The 16,115-nt window shown below is 40.0% G+C and overlaps 7 non-coding genes across 7 annotated transcripts; all 7 read right to left on the minus strand.

Moving 5' to 3' along the window:
* Window positions 1-6,484: 6,484 nt before the first annotated feature.
* TRNAR-CCG (transfer RNA arginine (anticodon CCG)) lies at window positions 6,485-6,557 on the minus strand. Its single transcript has one exon. It is a non-coding gene; the product is annotated as a tRNA-Arg (tRNA).
* A 1,009-nt stretch (window positions 6,558-7,566) lies between these two features.
* On the minus strand, window positions 7,567-7,639 carry TRNAR-CCG (transfer RNA arginine (anticodon CCG)). The gene has a single exon. It is a non-coding gene; the product is annotated as a tRNA-Arg (tRNA).
* Window positions 7,640-8,664: 1,025 nt separating this feature from the next.
* Window positions 8,665-8,737, minus strand: TRNAR-CCG (transfer RNA arginine (anticodon CCG)). Its single transcript has one exon. It is a non-coding gene; the product is annotated as a tRNA-Arg (tRNA).
* A 1,030-nt stretch (window positions 8,738-9,767) lies between these two features.
* Window positions 9,768-9,840, minus strand: TRNAR-CCG (transfer RNA arginine (anticodon CCG)). The gene has a single exon. It is a non-coding gene; the product is annotated as a tRNA-Arg (tRNA).
* A 1,009-nt stretch (window positions 9,841-10,849) lies between these two features.
* On the minus strand, window positions 10,850-10,922 carry TRNAR-CCG (transfer RNA arginine (anticodon CCG)). The gene has a single exon. It is a non-coding gene; the product is annotated as a tRNA-Arg (tRNA).
* A 2,092-nt stretch (window positions 10,923-13,014) lies between these two features.
* TRNAR-CCG (transfer RNA arginine (anticodon CCG)) lies at window positions 13,015-13,087 on the minus strand. The gene has a single exon. It is a non-coding gene; the product is annotated as a tRNA-Arg (tRNA).
* Window positions 13,088-14,112: 1,025 nt separating this feature from the next.
* Window positions 14,113-14,185, minus strand: TRNAR-CCG (transfer RNA arginine (anticodon CCG)). The gene has a single exon. It is a non-coding gene; the product is annotated as a tRNA-Arg (tRNA).
* Between the last annotated feature and the right edge of the window lie 1,930 nt (window positions 14,186-16,115).

Consider the following 16,115-nt stretch of genomic DNA (forward strand, 5'->3'; position numbering starts at 1 on the left):
GGATGAGATATAGTATACTATAGCGATTAATGATTAAATACGGCAAGATGAATGGGATGCTTATATATTTGAACAGTTTATCAACATTGAGGTATGAGATCATGCAATGTAAAGGCCCCCATACACTATTGTATCGATTTGGACCTGATTTCACCCGATTCGGATGGATCGGGCCGAGAAATTGGTTCAAATCGCATGTGTAAACTTGGCTTATCTTATGTGCTCCTGGAGGTGGGCAGCGGATGCAGAGAGGCAGTGGGCGGTGAATGCGTGAGGGGACTGGAGAGCTGGATATGGGAAGCTGGGTGGTGGGTGCACATAGAAGGCAGAGGGAGCCATGAGCCGGGTAGCGTAGGGGAAGCCGGGCGGTGGGCGCACATAGAGCTCTCAGCAAATCACTGGCTTCTTTGGTATGTTTTTTTTTTCTATGTGCGGCCTGCTGCCCGGCTTCCCCTACGCTACTCGGCTCTCTTGTCCCCTTGCCATGTTCCTCTATGCCACTGCCTCTCTGTGTTCACTTCCCAGCTCTCTGCACCCAGCCCCCCGCCCCTCTCGGCTCATGGCTTCTGGCTCCCTCCACCTGCAGCTCCCCAGGAACTGCATGTGATAAATCGCATGCAATTTATCACATGCAAAACTTGGCACATAAAGTGCAAAATCGTGTGTGATCCCCACGGGGAGCTGCTGGGACCATCAGGTCCGACTTGTCCTAAGGACAAATGTATGGGGCCTTAACAGCTCGCACTGGAAATGTTACCAAACATCAGTGAAAAAACAGTTTCAGCCTGAAGAGTGTGACAGAATCGTGCACAGATTAGTGAGATCCGGGCACAGATCAGTGAGATCCAGGCACAGATCAGTGAGATCCAGGCACAGATCAGTGAGATCCAGGCACAGATCAGTGAGATCTGGGCATGCTTCTGCTGGGAGAAGTCAAGAAAGAGCTAAAAAAAGTTTAAGAATAATATGCCCCTCCACTCCCCCCAACAAAAAAAGAAAATAATAACCAGACAATGTGAAAAATTAAGTAGTAGCTGTGTAGTCAAGTTAATAATAATAAATATAGTAAGTATAGGGGATACAATGGCAAGGGGGTGTCTATACATACAAAGTGCAAAGTGGGAAGTTTGACTTCTATATAACATGGCCCCGAGGCTGCCTACACCGATCCCACTACTGGGGGTGACCTGGGTCTGCATGTTAGTGTAGAGGCCTGCTGGTGCCAGAGGAGGGGGTGGCCCTGGGGCGCTGCTGCCTGTCACCCTCTTGCACACTGCCACACTCGCCCCACCAGTACCCACACTACCCTCCCACACAGCCCTATCCCACCCACCACTCCCGCAGCTCCCCCACCCACAGCACCTCCAGACACCCTCCTGCACCCCCAGCATCACTGCACCCAACCCTACTCCACTTGCAGCACACTTGCACACACCTCTCCCACAGTCACACCCACCCTGTACCTAAGCCGCACACTACTGAAATACCCCTTCACCCGCCACTTCACCACCCACACCACCCATACCCTTGCCACCCATGCACACACCCACTACACACCTGTTACTACACAGTTCCTTCATAACTCCGGTCTGTACATCTTACTCTTTCTAAGCACTGTTCATACCAACAGAATAGGCTACACCCCCTTCACAATCACACACCCTTTTAATCTAAAATATGTCACCTCTAACTAAAGTAGCAATACTAAGAATCCTCCATATAATAAAACCAATATTTCACGCAATAAAAAGTCCACGGGTTAAGGGGGCGGAGCCCCTTATGATGGTGTGAAGAGTGCCTGTAGGGCGCGATGAATCACCTAGTATATATATAAAAAATATAAAACCTACATGGGTATATTCGGTGAAGAACCCAAATGGGAAAGGGGTGGGATGGGGGAACAGAGGCAAAAAGGTAGGCTTAATAATCTATTTGGCATAAATGTTTTCGCATTCAGTTTAAAAAACCACAAATAGTACTTAGCTTGGCAAAAAAAAGTTTTTCAAAATCCTTTCCCAGATTAAGAACTATGGAACAGAACATCAGTCCAGAGGCTTGATAACATAGAGGATTGGAGGATGGTCCCAACCCGTTTCGTCCAGCTGTGGACTTCTTCAAGGGGAGCAGCCCTGGCGAGCTAAGTACTATTTGTGTTTTTTTAAACTGAATGTGAAAATTTTTATGCCAACTAGATTATTAAGCCTACCTTTTTGCCTCTGTTCCCCCATCCCACCCCTCTCCCATTTGTGTTCTTTTTATAATAAATGTTGTCTTTTTAATTGAATTCGTGATATCTTTATAGTAATATTTTATAAGTAAGGTTAGGCACCTGTTTTCTCTCTATACTTCCCACAAAACCCGACCCGATCTACCAAGTTGGTCTATGGAGAATTGGGCTGCCACCCCAAAGACTATGTTTATGTAAAAGGTCCTAAGGGTTCCTTCTAAGAATTAAAATTGTAAGAGGAAATAAAAACTTCCCAAAACCAAACACTACACATATATTGGTGGTTTTATGTGCCGGTGTCTTAGAGCTACGTTCTCTCTCTCTCTCTCTCTCTCTCTCTCTCTCTCTCTCTCTCTCTCTCTCTCTCTCTCTCTCTATATATATATATATATATAAATAGTTATATTGTTACCTAAAGTTCTACATCCCTGGGTCTAGGTGGGTCCCACTATTTTTGGTGCAGACCAGGTTATTCCCACCAATGTGATTAGTCCACGTTGAATAACATCTCACCGTATTATCCCGTGTGTAGTGTGATAACGAGGCTGTTTCTTTATGTCAATATTCAGGCCCACACGGCGATCCCATTTCACAGAAGGTGACAACAAGTGCTCTGTGCTGCATTATTAATACCAGTTGGAAGCATTTGGGATGATGTCCCCAAAGCATTTAGGTGACTGTGTACAAATGATTAACAAAAGCAGAGTAAACATGCATGCAATTAGCAATTAGCACAAGTACTAATTTATTTGTAGATGAGCTGGGGAATGGGATTCTACATTTAGCCAATTATTACTGATCACTTGAGAATTGTACATTAAACAGACTGTTTCATCTATATTGCTTGAAATATAGTAATTGCTATATATATATATATGTATATATATATATATATATATATATATATATAATTATAATGTGTGTGTGTATATATATATATATATATATATATATATGTATAGAAACCAAGAAAGAGAAAAAACGCACAATAAGCTATACATTTCAATTATTTTATGTAAATGTAAGTTTATGTATGTTTATGTAAGTAAGAAAGCCTCACATACATGTAGGTTTAAGAATAACAGCTTGCCAGCATGAAATCAGTGCAGTCATACTGTATATCTCCCTCTGTCGGAGTCCAATCCCTGTGACGACACGCGTTGGGAGTGGCTAAAGCGGTGATGTCATTTTGGTGTGCGGCAACTATGATCCCTGCTGACGGCGTAGAGAAGCTGTTTGGCGCTAAGGGGCAGACGGAGGGTGATATATGACTGCACTGATTTCATGCGGGCAAGCTGTTATTCTTAAACCTACATGTATGTGAGCTTTCTTACATAAAGGAATTTAAATGTATAGCTCATTGTGCGCTTTTTCTCTTTTGGTTTCTTTACATGCATATTGGTGAAGCCGTCGGAATGGCTTCTAAGAAAAAAACGCTATATTTCAGCAAAGTTATTTGTAGATTTTTCTTTGCATCCTGAACAATTTTCCTGGCAGTTGTGGCTGAAATTTTTGTTGTTCTACCTGAACGTGATTTGGTTTTCACAGAATCCCTCATTTTCCACGCCGACGTGGATAGTAGGGGTATGAAAAGGTTGGAGGACGCGTACCGCCGCCCCTCGCGGGCTCGCTACGCTCGCCACGCTTCGGGTTGGCGTCAATCGTGGGATGCCATTGAGGGGGTTAAAATTTTGGTCTGGGGAGACTTTTACATTGAATCCAATGTAAAATAGGGTCCCAGGGACCCTATTCACATTTCAATCAATGTAAAAATCGGGACCATCTCGTCGGTAGCATGCGATGTGATCGATGCGACGATGCGACCGACCCGATCAACATCGGTGTGGCCGTGCTAGGAAACAAGTACCATATATAAATATATATATATATATATATGGGAAACATACAGATTACCGGTGTTCAGTGTCATGGGTCAGTTAAGTATAACTACACTGCTCACCGTAACATTCCCTTCTAGCGGCCTAACTGCTTGCCCGCCCTCCAGAGCAGCTGCAGACTAACCTTCATTGCTCGTACCTAACCCTGATCCTCATACCTTGCTGCCTAAACTTAACCCCTCACCCCACACCCTAAACCCCCTTCTAAATGCATACAAATACCCTTCCCTGCAGCCTTACCATAAGTCCCCCCATTAGTGTCTAAATCTACCCTCAGCTGTTGTACCTAAACAGTGAATTTAGGAGGGACATACAAATGCCATTCCTAGGTACTCATAAGTGTAAAGGTTCCTTTCGGCCACGGGCAGAGAATCTAGCTACATATTCATGGCCGATAAAGATAGATGCTATTTCCAAAATAAGTTTCTTTGGGTTTTCTTCTTCAAAGTAGTCAGATAAGATAGTTTTTAGATGTAAGAGCCACTGGAGCACAAAGTTCCATGAGACCATGCTTCCAGGAGTCCACGGCAGTATTAAAAATTATTCAGAAGGAAACTTTTCCGTTGACAATGTGAGGCACATTAAACGATCCTCTATTTCCATTGTACAACCCTTATTTTTTATGGAAATATTTCATTTTTTTCAGTTGCTGTAAGTCAGTCACATGAAATCAATTTGGCTTAAAGATGGTTGTGTATCAAAATAACCCAAGAGGAAATATCAGCATGAATTTGAGAGGCTTTAATGAGAAGCGACCCAGCTTTGAAAGGCTTTGAAGAAGCTTTGAAAGGCTTTAATGAGAAGCGACAAAGGTGGGGAGTGACATACACCTGCCATTCCTAGACTGGGTACTCATAAGTGTAAAGTTTCCATTCGGCCAGGGGCAGAGAATCTAGCTACATATTCATTGCACATTAAGTAAGAAATATGTTTATTTGGATTTTCTTCTTCAACGTAGTCAGATAAGATAGCTTTTAGATGTAAGAGCAACTAGAGAACAAAGTTCCAGGAGACCAAGGCACTTTTTAAAATTATTCAGAATGAAACTTTTAAGTTGACAATGTGAGGCAGCTTAAACAGTCCTTTCTTTCCATTTTTCACCACCTATCTTTCATGGACATATGTCATTTTTGTTTTCAGATGTTTCTAGTCAATCACATGAGATTGATTTGGCTTAAAGATGGTTGTGTACCAAAATAACCCAAGAGGAAATATCAGCATGACTTTTAAAGGTTTTAATAAGAATTAAAGAGAAGCGACCCAGGTGGGACTTGAACCAACAATCCCCAGCTTCAGAGGCTGATGCCTTATCCATTAGGCCACAGGGCCTCAGCTGCTTTTACACAATATGAGCTCGGGAGTGACTTACCACTGCCATTAGTAAACTTGGTTCTCATTGCAAAAAAGTTTCCATTTGGCCAGGGGCAATGATTCTAGCTAAATATTCATTGCACATTAAGACAAGTGCTATTTCCAAAAAAAGATTCTTTGGGTTTTATTCTTCAAAGTAGTCAGATAAGATAGCTTTTAGATGTAAGAGCCACTGGAGCACAAAGTTCCATGAGACCATGCTTCCAGGAGTCCACGGCAGTATTTAAAATGATTCAGAAAGAAACTTTTCCGTTGACAATGTGAGGCAGATTAAACAGTCCTATCTTTCCATTGTACAACCCTTATTTTTTCATGGAAATATTTCATTTTTTTCAGCAGCTTTAAGTCAATCACATAAGATCAATTTTGCTTAAAGATGGTTGTGTATCAAAATAACCCAAGAGGAAATATCAGCATGACTTTGAAAGGCTTAAAAGAGAATTGACCCAGGTGGGACTTAAACGCACAATTCCCAGATTCGGAGGCTGATGCCTTATCCATTAAGCCACTGGGCCTCAACTGCTGGACCTGGAAAGTGAATTTAGGAGTGACATACACCTGCCATTCCTAGACTGTGTACTCATAAGTGTAAAGTTTCCATTTGGCCAGGGGCAGAGAATCTAGCTACATATATATTGCACATTAAATAAGAAACAAGTTTATTTGGGTTTTCTTCTTCAACGTAGTCAGATAAGATAGCTTTTAGATGTAAGAGCAACTAGAGAACAAAGTTCCAGGAGACCAAGTCACTTTTTAAAATTATTCAGAATGAAACTTTTAAGTTGACTATGTGAGGCAGCTTAAACAGTCCTTTTGTTCGATTGTTCAACACCTACTGTAACTTTCATGGACATATGTCCTTTTTTTTACAGATTCTTCAAGTCAAACTCATGAGATTGATTTGGCTTAAACATGGTTGTGTACCAAAATATCCCAAGAGGAAATATCAGCATGACTTTTAAAGGTTTTAATAAGAATTAAAGAGAAGCGACCCAGGTGGGACTTGAACCCACAATCCCCAGCTTCGGAGGCTGATGCCTTATCCATTAGGCCACAGGGCCTCAGCTGCTTCAACTCGACATGAGCTCGGGAGTGACTTACCACTGCCATTTCTAAACTGGGTACTCATTGCAAAAAAGTTTCCATTTGGCCAGGGGCAATGATTCTAGCTAAATATTCATTGCACATTAAGACAAGTGCTATTTCCAAAAAAAGATTCTTTGGGTTTTATTCTTCAAAGTAGTCAGATAAGATAGCTTTTAGATGTAAGAGCCACTGGAGCACAATGTTCCATGAGACCATGCTTCCAGGAGTCCACGGCAGTATTTAAAATGATTCAGAAAGAAACTTTTCAGTTGACAATGTGAGGCAGATTAAACAGTCCTATCTTTCCATTGTACAACCCTTATTTTTTCATGGAAATATTTCATTTATTTCAGTTGCTGTAAGTCAATCACATGAAATCAATTTGGCTTAAAGATAGTTGTGTATCAAAATAACCCAAGAGGAAATATCAGCATGAACTTGCAAGGATTTAATGAGAAGCGACCCACAATCCCCAACTCCGGAGGCTGATGCCTTATCTATTTGGCCACTGGGCCTCAACTGATGGACCTGGAAAGTGAATTTGGGAGTGACATACACCTGCCATTCCTAGACTGGGTACTCATAAGTGTAAAGTTGCCATTCGGCCAGAGGCAGAGAATCTAGCTACATATTTAGTGCACAACAAGTAAGAAACAAGTTTATTTGGGTTTTCTTCTTCAACGTAGTCAGATAAGATAGCTTTTAGATGTAAGAGCAACTAGAGTACAAAGTTCCAGGAGACCAAGGCACTTTTTAAAATTATTCAGAATGAAACTTTTAAGTTGACAATGTGAGGCAGCCTAAACAGTCCTTTCTTTCCATTTTTCACCACCTATCTTTCATGGACATATGTCATTTTTGTTTTCAGATGTTTCTAGTCAATCACATGAGATTGATTTGGCTTAAAGATGGTTGTATACCAAAATAACCCAAGAGGAAATATCAGCATGACTTTTAAAGGTTTTAATAAGAATTAAAGAGAAGCGACCCAGGTGGGACTTGAACCCACAATCCCCAGCTTCGGAGGCTGATGCCTTATCCATTAGGCCACGGGGCCTCAGCTGCTTTTACACAATATGAGCTCGGGAGTGACTTACCACTGCCATTAGTAAACTTGGTTCTCATTGCAAAAAAGTTTCCATTTGGCCAGGGGCAATGATTCTAGCTAAATATTCATTGCACATTAAGACAAGTGCTATTTCCAAAAAAAGATTCTTTGGGTTTTATTCTTCAAAGTAGTCAGATAAGATAGCTTTTAGATGTAAGAGCCACTGGAGCACAAAGTTCCATGAGACCATGCTTCCAGGAGTCCACGGCAGTATTTAAAATGATTCAGAAAGAAACTTTTCCGTTGACAATGTGAGGCAGATTAAACAGTCCTATCTTTCCATTGTACAACCCTTATTTTTTCATGGAAATATTTCATTTTTTTCAGCAGCTTTAAGTCAATCACATAAGATCAATTTTGCTTAAAGATGGTTGTGTATCAAAATAACCCAAGAGGAAATATCAGCATGACTTTGAAAGGCTTAAAATAGAATTGACCCAGGTGGGACTTAAACGCACAATTCCCAGATTCGGAGGCTGATGCCTTATCCATTAAGCCACTGGGCCTCAACTGCTGGACCTGGAAAGTGAATTTAGGAGTGACATACACCTGCCATTCCTAGACTGTGTACTCATAAGTGTAAAGTTTCCATTTGGCCAGGGGCAGAGAATCTAGCTACATATATATTGCACATTAAATAAGAAACAAGTTTATTTGGGTTTTCTTCTTCAACGTAGTCAGATAAAGTAGCTTTTAGATGTAAGAGCAACTAGAGAACAAAGTTCCAGGAGACCAAGTCACTTTTTAAAATTATTCAGAATGAAACTTTTAAGTTAACTATGTGAGGCAGCTTAAACAGTCCTTTTGTTCGATTGTTCAACACCTAACTTTCATGGACATATGTCCTTTTTTTTACAGATTCTTCAAGTCAAACTCATGAGATTGATTTGGCTTAAACATGGTTGTGTACCAAAATAACCCAAGAGGAAATATCAGCATGACTTTTAAAGGTTTTAATAAGAATTAAAGAGAAGCGACCCAGGTGGGACTTGAACCCACAATCCCCAGCTTCGGAGGCTGATGCCTTATCCATTAGGCCACAGGGCCTCAGCTGCTTCAACACGACATGAGCTCGGGAGTGACTTACCACTGCCATTTCTAAACTGGGTACTCATTGCAAAAAAGTTTCCATTTGGCCAGGGGCAATGATTCTAGCTAAATATTCATTGCACATTAAGACAAGTGCTATTTCCAAAAAAAGATTCTTTGGGTTTTATTCTTCAAAGTAGTCAGATAAGATAGCTTTTAGATGTAAGAGCCACTGGAGCACAATGTTCCATGAGACCATGCTTCCAGGAGTCCACGGCAGTATTTAAAATGATTCAGAAAGAAACTTTTCAGTTGACAATGTGAGGCAGATTAAACAGTCCTATCTTTCCATTGTACAACCCTTATTTTTTCATGGAAATATTTCATTTTTTTCAGCAGCTTTAAGTCAATCACATAAGATCAATTTTGCTTAAAGATGGTTGTGTATCAAAATAACCCAAGAGGAAATATCAGCATGACTTTGAAAGGCTTAAAAGAGAATTGACCCAGGTGGGACTTAAACGCACAATTCCCAGATTCGGAGGCTGATGCCTTATCCATTAAGCCACTGGGCCTCAACTGCTGGACCTGGAAAGTGAATTTAGGAGTGACATACACCTGCCATTCCTAGACTGTGTACTCATAAGTGTAAAGTTTCCATTTGGCCAGGGGCAGAGAATCTAGCTACATATATATTGCACATTAAATAAGAAACAAGTTTATTTGGGTTTTCTTCTTCAACGTAGTCAGATAAGATAGCTTTTAGATGTAAGAGCAACTAGAGAACAAAGTTCCAGGAGACCAAGTCACTTTTTAAAATTATTCAGAATGAAACTTTTAAGTTGACTATGTGAGGCAGCTTAAACAGTCCTTTTGTTCGATTGTTCAACACCTACTGTAACTTTCATGGACATATGTCCTTTTTTTTACAGATTCTTCAAGTCAAACTCATGAGATTGATTTGGCTTAAACATGGTTGTGTACCAAAATATCCCAAGAGGAAATATCAGCATGACTTTTAAAGGTTTTAATAAGAATTAAAGAGAAGCGACCCAGGTGGGACTTGAACCCACAATCCCCAGCTTCGGAGGCTGATGCCTTATCCATTAGGCCACAGGGCCTCAGCTGCTTCAACTCGACATGAGCTCGGGAGTGACTTACCACTGCCATTTCTAAACTGGGTACTCATTGCAAAAAAGTTTCCATTTGGCCAGGGGCAATGATTCTAGCTAAATATTCATTGCACATTAAGACAAGTGCTATTTCCAAAAAAAGATTCTTTGGGTTTTATTCTTCAAAGTAGTCAGATAAGATAGCTTTTAGATGTAAGAGCCACTGGAGCACAATGTTCCATGAGACCATGCTTCCAGGAGTCCACGGCAGTATTTAAAATGATTCAGAAAGAAACTTTTCAGTTGACAATGTGAGGCAGATTAAACAGTCCTATCTTTCCATTGTACAACCCTTATTTTTTCATGGAAATATTTCATTTATTTCAGTTGCTGTAAGTCAATCACATGAAATCAATTTGGCTTAAAGATAGTTGTGTATCAAAATAACCCAAGAGGAAATATCAGCATGACCTTGCAAGGATTTAATGAGAAGCGACCCACAATCCCCAACTCCGGAGGCTGATGCCTTATCTATTTGGCCACTGGGCCTCAACTGATGGACCTGGAAAGTGAATTTGGGAGTGACATACACCTGCCATTCCTAGACTGGGTACTCATAAGTGTAAAGTTGCCATTCGGCCAGAGGCAGAGAATCTAGCTACATATTTAGTGCACAACAAGTAAGAAACAAGTTTATTTGGGTTTTCTTCTTCAACGTAGTCAGATAAGATAGCTTTTAGATGTAAGAGCAACTAGAGTACAAAGTTCCAGGAGACCAAGGCACTTTTTAAAATTATTCAGAATGAAACTTTTAAGTTGACAATGTGAGGCAGCTTAAACAGTCCTTTCTTTCCATTTTTCACCACCTATCTTTCATGGACATATGTCATTTTTGTTTTCAGATGTTTCTAGTCAATCACATGAGATTGATTTGGCTTAAAGATGGTTGTATACCAAAATAACCCAAGAGGAAATATCAGCATGACTTTTAAAGGTTTTAATAAGAATTAAAGAGAAGCGACCCAGGTGGGACTTGAACCCACAATCCCCAGCTTCGGAGGCTGATGCCTTATCCATTAGGCCACAGGCCCTCAGCTGCTTTTACACAATATGAGCTCGGGAGTGACTTACCACTGCCATTTCTAAACTGGGTACTCATTGCAAAAAAGTTTCCATTTGGCCAGGGGCAATGATTCTAGCTAAATATTCATTGCACATTAAGACAAGTGCTATTTCCAAAAAAAGATTCTTTGGGTTTTATTCTTCAAAGTAGTCAGATAAGATAGCTTTTAGATGTAAGAGCCACTGGAGCACAATGTTCCATGAGACCATGCTTCCAGGAGTCCACGGCAGTATTTAAAATGATTCAGAAAGAAACTTTTCAGTTGACAATGTGAGGCAGATTAAACAGTCCTATCTTTCCATTGTACAACCCTTATTTTTTCATGGAAATATTTCATTTTTTTCAGCAGCTTTAAGTCAATCACATAAGATCAATTTTGCTTAAAGATGGTTGTGTATCAAAATAACCCAAGAGGAAATATCAGCATGACTTTGAAAGGCTTAAAAGAGAATTGACCCAGGTGGGACTTAAACGCACAATTCCCAGATTCGGAGGCTGATGCCTTATCCATTAAGCCACTGGGCCTCAACTGCTGGACCTGGAAAGTGAATTTAGGAGTGACATACACCTGCCATTCCTAGACTGTGTACTCATAAGTGTAAAGTTTCCATTTGGCCAGGGGCAGAGAATCTAGCTACATATATATTGCACATTAAATAAGAAACAAGTTTATTTGGGTTTTCTTCTTCAACGTAGTCAGATAAGATAGCTTTTAGATGTAAGAGCAACTAGAGAACAAAGTTCCAGGAGACCAAGTCACTTTTTAAAATTATTCAGAATGAAACTTTTAAGTTGACTATGTGAGGCAGCTTAAACAGTCCTTTTGTTCGATTGTTCAACACCTACTGTAACTTTCATGGACATATGTCCTTTTTTTTACAGATTCTTCAAGTCAAACTCATGAGATTGATTTGGCTTAAACATGGTTGTGTACCAAAATATCCCAAGAGGAAATATCAGCATGACTTTTAAAGGTTTTAATAAGAATTAAAGAGAAGCGACCCAGGTGGGACTTGAACCCACAATCCCCAGCTTCGGAGGCCACAGGGCCTCAGCTACTTCCACACAACATGAGCTCGGGAGTGACTTACCACTACCATTACTAAACTTGGTACTCATTGCAAAAAAGTTTCCATTTGGCCAGGGGCAATGATTCTAGCTAAATATTCATTGCACATTAAGACAAGTGCTATTTCCAAAAAAAGATTCTTTGGGTTTTATTCTTCAAAGTAGTCAGATAAGATAGCTTTTAGATGTAAGAGCCACTGGAGCACAATGTTCCATGAGACCATGCTTCCAGGAGTCCACGGCAGTATTTAAAATGATTCAGAAAGAAACTTTTCAGTTGACAATGTGAGGCAGATTAAACAGTCCTATCTTTCCATTGTACAACCCTTATTTTTTCATGGAAATATTTCATTTATTTCAGTTGCTGTAAGTCAATCACATGAAATCAATTTGGCTTAAAGATGGTTGTGTATCAAAATAACCCAAGAGGAAATATCAGCATGACCTTGCAAGGATTTAATGAGAAGCGACCCACAATCCCCAACTCCAGAGGCTGATGCCTTATCTATTTGGCCACTGGGCCTCAACTGATGGACCTGGAAAGTGAATTTGGGAGTGACATACACCTGCCATTCCTAGACTGGGTACTCATAAGTGTAAAGTTGCCATTCGGCCAGAGGCAGAGAATCTAGCTACATATTTAGTGCACAACAAGTAAGAAACAAGTTTATTTGGGTTTTCTTCTTCAACGTAGTCAGATAAGATAGCTTTTAGATGTAAGAGCAACTAGAGTACAAAGTTCCAGGAGACCAAGGCACTTTTTAAAATTATTCAGAATGAAACTTTTAAGTTGACAATGTGAGGCAGCTTAAACAGTCCTTTCTTTCCATTTTTCACCACCTATCTTTCATGGACATATGTCATTTTTGTTTTCAGATGTTTCTAGTCAATCACATGAGATTGATTTGGCTTAAAGATGGTTGTATACCAAAATAACCCAAGAGGAAATATCAGCATGACTTTTAAAGGTTTTAATAAGAATTAAAGAGAAGCGACCCAGGTGGGACTTGAACCCACAATCCCCAGCTTCGGAGGCTGATGCCTTATCCATTAGGCCACAGGGCCTCAGCTGCTTTTACACAATATGAGCTCGGGAGTGACTTACCACTGCCATTAGTAAACTTGGTTCTCATTGCAAAAAAGTTTCCATTTGGCCAGGGGCAATGATTCTAGCTAAATATTCATTGCACATTAAGACAAGTGCTATTTCCAAAAAAAGATTCTTTGGGTTTTATTCTTCAAAGTAGTCAGATAAGATAGCTTTTAGATGTAAGAGCCACTGGAGCACAAAGTTCCATGAGACCATGCTTCCAGGAGTCCACGGCAGTATTTAAAATGATTCAGAAAGAAACTTTTCCGTTGACAATGTGAGGCAGATTAAACAGTCCTATCTTTCCATTGTACAACCCTTATTTTTTCATGGAAATATTTCATTTTTTTCAGCAGCTTTAAGTCAATCACATAAGATCAATTTTGCTTAAAGATGGTTGTGTATCAAAATAACCCAAGAGGAAATATCAGCATGACTTTGAAAGGCTTAAAATAGAATTGACCCAGGTGGGACTTAAACGCACAATTCCCAGATTCGGAGGCTGATGCCTTATCCATTAAGCCACTGGGCCTCAACTGCTGGACCTGGAAAGTGAATTTAGGAGTGACATACACCTGCCATTCCTAGACTGTGTACTCATAAGTGTAAAGTTTCCATTTGGCCAGGGGCAGAGAATCTAGCTACATATATATTGCACATTAAATAAGAAACAAGTTTATTTGGGTTTTCTTCTTCAACGTAGTCAGATAAGATAGCTTTTAGATGTAAGAGCAACTAGAGAACAAAGTTCCAGGAGACCAAGTCACTTTTTAAAATTATTCAGAATGAAACTTTTAAGTTAACTATGTGAGGCAGCTTAAACAGTCCTTTTGTTCGATTGTTCAACACCTAACTTTCATGGACATATGTCCTTTTTTTTACAGATTCTTCAAGTCAAACTCATGAGATTGATTTGGCTTAAACATGGTTGTGTACCAAAATAACCCAAGAGGAAATATCAGCATGACTTTTAAAGGTTTTAATAAGAATTAAAGAGAAGCGACCCAGGTGGGACTTGAACCCACAATCCCCAGCTTCGGAGGCTGATGCCTTATCCATTAGGCCACAGGGCCTCAGCTGCTTCAACACGACATGAGCTCGGGAGTGACATACCACTGCCATTTCTAAACTGGGTACTCATTGCAAAAAAGTTTCCATTTGGCCAGGGGCAATGATTCTAGCTAAATATTCATTGCACATTAAGACAAGTGCTATTTCCAAAAAAAGATTCTTTGGGTTTTATTCTTCAAAGTAGTCAGATAAGATAGCTTTTAGATGTAAGAGCCACTGGAGCACAATGTTCCATGAGACCATGCTTCCAGGAGTCCACGGCAGTATTTAAAATGATTCAGAAAGAAACTTTTCAGTTGACAATGTGAGGCAGATTAAACAGTCCTATCTTTCCATTGTACAACCCTTATTTTTTCATGGAAATATTTCATTTATTTCAGTTGCTGTAAGTCAATCACATGAAATCAATTTGGCTTAAAGATAGTTGTGTATCAAAATAACCCAAGAGGAAATATCAGCATGACCTTGCAAGGATTTAATGAGAAGCGACCCACAATCCCCAACTCCGGAGGCTGATGCCTTATCCATTTGGCCACTGGGCCTCAACTGATGGACCTGGAAAGTGAATTTGGGAGTGACATACACCTGCCATTCCTAGACTGGGTACTCATAAGTGTAAAGTTGCCATTCGGCCAGAGGCAGAGAATCTAGCTACATATTTAGTGCACAACAAGTAAGAAACAAGTTTATTTGGGTTTTCTTCTTCAACGTAGTCAGATAAGATAGCTTTTAGATGTAAGAGCAACTAGAGTACAAGTTCCAGGAGACCAAGGAACTTTTTAAAATTATTCAGAATGAAACTTTTAAGTTGACAATGTGAGGCAGCTTAAACAGTCCTTTCATTCCATTGTTCAACACCTATCTTTCATGGACATATGTCATTTTTTTTCCAGATTCTTCAAGTCAAACACATGAGATTGATTTGGCTTAAAGATGGTTGTGTACCAAAATAACCCAAGAGGAAATATCATCATGACTTTTAAATAGAAGCAACCCAGGTGGGACTTGAACCCACAATCCCCAGCTTCGGAGGCTGATGCCTTATCCATTAGGCCACAGGGAATCAGCTGCTTCAACACAACATGAGCTCGGGAGTGACTTACCGCTACCATTACTAAACTTGGTACTCATTAGAAAGTTTCCATTTGGCCAGGGGCAGTTATTCTAGCTACATATTCATTGCACATTAAGGCAATTGCTATTTCCAAAAAAAGATTCTTTGTGCTTTATTCTTCAAAGTATTCAGATAAGATAGCTTTTAGATGTAAGAGCAACTGGAGCACAAAGTTCCATGAGACCATGCTTCCAGGAGTCCACGGCAGTATTTAAAATGATTCAGAAAGAAACTTTTCCGTTGACAATGTGAGGCAGCTTAAACAGTCCTTTTGTTCCATTGTTCAACACCTATCTTTCATGGACATATGTAATTTTTTTTTCCAGATGCTTCAAGTCAATCACATGAAATTGATTTGGCTTAAAGATGGTTGTGTACCAAAATAACCCAAAAGGAAATATCAGCATGACTTTTAAAGGTTTTAATGAGAATTAAAGAGAAGCGACCCAGGTGGGACTTGAACCCACAATCCCCAGCTTCGGAGTCTGATGCCTTATCCACCTGCCATTCCTAGACTGGGTACTCATAAGTGTAAAGTTGCCATTCGGCCAGGGGCAGAGAATCTAGCCACATATTCATTGCACAATAAGTAAGAAACAAGTTTATTTGGGTTTTCTTCTTCAACGTAGTCAGATAAGATAGCTTTTAGATGTAAGAGCAACTAGAGTACAAAGTTCCAGAAGACCAAGGCACTTTTTAAAATTATTCAGAATGAAACTTTTAAGTTGACAATGTGAGGCAGTTTAAACAGTCCATTCGTTCCATTGTTCAACACCTATCTTTCATGGACATATGTCATTTTTTTTCCAGATTCTACA

This window comes from Crinia signifera, chromosome 8 (genome assembly GCF_055691185.1).
Source record: "Crinia signifera chromosome 8, ASM5569118v1, whole genome shotgun sequence".
Classification (NCBI taxonomy): Eukaryota; Metazoa; Chordata; class Amphibia; order Anura; family Myobatrachidae; genus Crinia; species Crinia signifera.